The sequence below is a fragment of the Pan paniscus genome, chromosome 3, assembly GCF_029289425.2.
Source record: "Pan paniscus chromosome 3, NHGRI_mPanPan1-v2.0_pri, whole genome shotgun sequence".
NCBI lineage: Eukaryota > Metazoa > Chordata > Mammalia > Primates > Hominidae > Pan > Pan paniscus.
In genome coordinates, this window is record NC_073252.2 from 133,235,994 (window position 1) to 133,241,219 (window position 5,226).

At 38.7% G+C, this 5,226-nt stretch overlaps 1 pseudogene; it reads right to left on the reverse strand.

Annotated features, from left to right (window-relative positions):
- Positions 1-1,877: 1,877 nt before the first annotated feature.
- Positions 1,878-3,615, reverse strand: LOC112439613 (keratin, type I cytoskeletal 18-like; annotated as a pseudogene).
- Between the last annotated feature and the right edge of the window lie 1,611 nt (positions 3,616-5,226).

A 5,226-nucleotide genomic window follows, 5' to 3' on the forward strand; every position in this document is an offset into this window, starting at 1 on the left:
GTCTGTTTTAATTCTATGTACAATGCAAATCCATTGAAGGTGTTTAAGCAAAGGAATTATATCATCCTATTTATGGTTTCTTAAAATGACTGTCTGCCTTGGGGAAAAACGATTGTATTATAGTGTTGAGAGGCATTTGAATCAGAGCACTTCCATCTTAAATAGGGACTGGATAAAATAAGGCTGACACCTACTGGGCTGCATTCCCAGATGTTAGACATTCTAAGTCACAGGATGAAATAGGAAGTTGGCACAAGATACAGGTCATAAAGACTTTGCTAATAAATCAGATTGCCTTAAAGAAACCAGCTAAAGCCCACTAAAACCAAGACGGCAATGAGAGTGACGTCTGATCATCCTCACTGCTACATTCCCACCTCACTATGACAGTTTACAAATGCTATGGCAAAATCAGAAAGTTACCCCATATGGTCTAAAAAAAAGAGGCATAAATAATCCACCCCTTGTTTAGCAAATAATCAAGAAATAACCATAAAAATGGGCAATCAGCAGCCCTCAAGTCTGGTCTACCTATGGAGCAGTCATTCCTTTATTTCTTTACTTTCTTAATAAACATGCTTTCACTTTATGAACTCACCTCAAATTCTTTCTTGAGTGAGATTCATAAACCGTCTCAGGATCTGGATCGGGACCCCTCTCCGGTAACAACAGTAGGTAGGAAACTACCGCAATCACCCAATTGAGAAGTGGTGATGATCTGAACAAGGCTGATGGAAGAAGAAAATTTTAGTTCATAAAATGTGACCTTGAATAAGCATAATATAAATAACACTAAACTCTTAATTTGCATATTTATATTTATCTATGAAGTTAGTTTTGAAAATAGATTATTTTAATTAATTTTAATATGTACTTAAAAATAAATTCTTGCAGATTTTCCCCCACAAATTATGATAATAATGCAAAACTCTAGTTCAACTAAGTTCAAAACGATTAACAGAAAATTTTAATTGGTAGACCTCAAGTTAATGCATAAGGCATTAAAGACACAATGATTGATATTGGATATTAAGGGTATTCGCTTGATAATGTTGGTATAATGAAGGCTTTGAATTTTATCTCTGGCAGCTTTAAATAAAATTCCAATTCAAGAATTATTGGCAAAATATGCTGTAGACAGATACAGTAGCACCTACATTTAAAATGAAAATTTAAAAGAAAAGTATTGATATTGTTTTTAAGCTCTCTCAAATTTATCTAAAATAAGGAATAAAGAATATAACTTAATACTGTTTTAGAAAACATTTATAATTCAGACCTTAAGTGATATTTTTGCCTCCGGATTTAGAAATAAAGAGAGATACTGGTTGATAGTAAGTGGCTGGATTTAACTAAAATGTTTTAAACTATGGCTTCCATTTAGTGAACAGAACATTATGATAAATAGCCCTTACAGTTTAGTCTGATAGACTGATTTTATTAGTTATAAATTAGAAAGTAAGTGTGGAGATCATCAATTAACAAGCTCTAATAAAGGGACTCTTAAGCAAAATTTCTACATAATTTAAGTTTAAATTTCAGTTTATTTCCTATAGGGTAAAAATGATTTAACTTGGTCTGAAACCTAAACCTCAGGGCTTTTTCTAGTAGAGTGGAATAGTTGAAGAATTTTACGTTTATTATATCCTCAAGATGGAAAGAAATGTCTTAAAAAATACATTCCCACTGCGACCACATTTAAGCTCTGTCACCCTTAACAGTCAAATTTGTAATGTGAGAAATAAGTCAGCTATCATAACTAGCTAAATTTCCTTAGAACATATCTATTACCAATTTTAACAACTAGATGGATACAGACTTGCTGTTTTCAATATGATCTTGTCTAATTTGAAGTTTATGGTTATTTCTTAAGGGTACATATTCTTTTTTATGTAACAAATATACTTGCTCTTTGGAAAAAAAATATAATTTCTTGTGGGGCCTTTGAATATATATAGAAATACTCAAGATGGGTTCATAAATCAAAAATAAAATCCTGTGGCTCCCAAACTGATTGAATGAACACTCCATAGGCCATGGGGATCCCAGAGAAACCTGAAAAACTGAATTCCATGCCACAAGGGAAGCAAAGTCAGCCATACTTCCTTGTACTCCCCTGTTCTGGAGTTTAAGTACAGCTGACCAGCATTAATGTTAAAACAGAGATCATAAAGCTGACAAAACATACTCTGTGGCAATAAAATACCAAATTATAAAGAAGACCTAAGACCATGCAAGCCAGGGTTAAGTTACACAGTACAAACCACAAAATCTTTTTTTTTTTTTTTTGACCTCTGAACTTTTTATTGGCCTCCTGCTCCCCGAAGGGTACCCTGCTTCTGCTGGCTTAATGTCTCAGAACTTTGGTGTCGTTGGTCTCACACCCCACTTTGCTGTCCACTATCTGATGGGTGGTGGTCTTTGGATGGTTTGCATAGAGTTGCTGCTGTCCAGGGCATCACCAAAATTAAAGTCCTCACTGTCTTCCAGCAGGTGGCGGTAGGTGGCGATCTCAGTCTCCTTCAGCTTCACCTTGATGTTCAGCAGAACCTCGTACTCCTGGGCCTGGTGTTACCCCTCTGCTCCTGTCTGTGTCAGCTCCAACTCCAGGTGCAGCAGGATCCAGTTGAGAAGCTCCATCTGCAGAGCAAAGGGGGCCTCCACCTCCCTCAGACTGGTCTCCAAGCTGGTCTTCAGATTTCTCATTGAGTCCAGGTTGATCTCCAAGGACTGGACTGTAAGTCTCAGCTCTGTGAGCATCATCTCAACAGCTCCAACCTCAGCGGACTGCGTGGTGACCACTGTGGTGATCTCTTCAATCTGCTGAGACCAGTACTTGTCCAGCTCTTCTCAGGTCTTCCAAGTCACCTCGTCGTATTGGGCCAGGATGCCTGCCATGATCTTGGCAAGGTCCTGAGACTTGGGGGCATCTACTTCCAGGGTCAACCCAGAGCCTGCAATCTGGGCTTGTAGGCCTTTTACTTCCCTTTCATGGTTCTTCAGAAAGAACAGCTCCTCTTTGAGAGCCTCGATCTCTGTCTCCAGGTACAGCGGAGAGACGTTTCTGTCGTCAATGACCTTGTGGAGCCCATGTGAGAGACAGGACTAGCTGGATTTCCTAAGCCGACTAAGAATCCCTAAGCCTAGCTGGGAAGGTGACTGCATCCACCTTTAAACACGGGGCTTGCAACTTAGCTCACACCCGACCAATCAGGTAGTAAAGAGAGCTCACTAAAATGCTAATTAGGCAAAAATAGGAGGTAAAGAGATAGCCAATCATCTATCGCCTGACAGCACAGTAGGAGGGACAATGATCGGGATATAAACCCAGGCATTCGAGCTGACAACAGCTACCCTCTTTTTGTTCCCTCCCATTTTATGGGAGCTCTGTTTTCACTCTATTAAATCTTGCAACTGCAAACTCTTCTGGTCTGTGTTTGTTACTGCTTGAGCTGAGCTTTTGCTCGCCGTCCACCACTGCTGTTTGCCGCCGTCGCAGACCCGCCCCTGACTTCCATCCCTCTGGATCCAGCAGGGTGTCCACTGTGCTACTGGTCCAGGGAGGCACCCATTGCCACTCCCTGTCAGACTAAAGGCTTGCCATTGTTCCTGCATGTCTGAGTGCCCGGTTTCATCCTAATCGAGCCGAACATTAGTCACTAGGTTCCACGGTTCTCTTCCGTGACCCACGGCTTCTAATAGAGCTATAACACTCACCGCATGGCCCAAGATTCTATTCCTTGGAATCCATGAGGCCAAGAACCCCAGGTCAGGGAACACGAGGCTTGCCACAATCTTCTAAGCAGCCCGCCGCCATCTTTGAAGCAGCCCCATCTTGGGAGCACTGGGAGCAAGGACCCCCGGTAACAGTAACATTCATAGCTATTGGGCTGCCCTGATGATGTGAAGTGTTAACTAGGATCTCGGTTATATTTCAAAGACTACTATTAGTTCTAGAATCCTGTATTGCTTTAAGAACTTTGTTGCTTAGCAGTTCATTGAGCCAAGGAGTTTCTGCTAATTCAAGCTACGCTGCTTCACTCTCGTTTCAAATATTCTTCCAGGAAAACCAGCTAGAACGTCACCGAGAAAGTCAACTTTTGTGTGGGAAATTTACATCTGTAGAGTCTCTTAGTACAACCAGCCAGGTCTTCCCTTTCTAAACTTTCCCCTGCATCTGGAGAGATTAACTAAGAGCCTGACACATTTAAAGTCTGAAAAGAGATATTTCTCATCTATTCTGTCTGAAGGTCGCTACATATGAAGCTTCGTCTACATAACAAGAACCCTGGCCTCCACAACCCTCCCTATCTTAACTCAAGCATTTTTTTTTCTATTGATTTCAAGTATTTAGACAAAGCTTAACTCATTCAATCAATTGCCAGTCAGAAAAATCTGAATCTACCTATGACCTGTGAGCCTTCCACTTCAATATATCCCACCACCTTAGGCCAAACAAATGTACACTTTACATGCATTGATTTGTAATTTTACCTGCAATTCTTGTCTCCCTAAAATGCATACGACCAAACTGTAAGCTGACCACAGTGGGCACACTTTCTCAGGACCTTCTGAGACTGTTCCCTTGGACATGGCCATTCATATTGGCTCAGAATAAACTTTAAAATATTCTACAAAATTTGATTTTTTCGTTAACAGGCCTTGATAATACATAATAATGTAATAATGTTTCACTTGCAAATAATTAGAATTAAGGATTTTACTTCTTGTCTCAAAATGATAACAATAATATGAAATACTGACTATAAATTTTTAAGGTTTATCCAGCTTATATTGCTATATGAAATGAATTAAAGAATTAGATAAAGAGGTAAGAAACATCTAGAGTAAATTTAAAAGGTGAAACCACCATTGCAAAATTATAACTGAGACAGTGAGAGTTCTGACCCAACCAACTCCATATTGCTTTTAAGAGTAAAAGTAGGATTTATTAAATACCTGTTGCTTGATTTGCAAATTTGAACTCCACTGTTTGTTTGATTTCCTAAGTCCCACAATATAAATGGTTACCTAAAAAAAAAGAATCATTTTTCCTTTTTTATAAATTAAACCAATTTTTATTAACTTGGTGCAATTGTTTACATTCATTTTATGTATACATATGTTTATTTGCATAGTTTTAATCAATGGTTAATATGTCATTAATGTTTTCATTTATATATTTTATCACAAACTGATTCCTTTTTTTATAACTTTAAGAGTTTT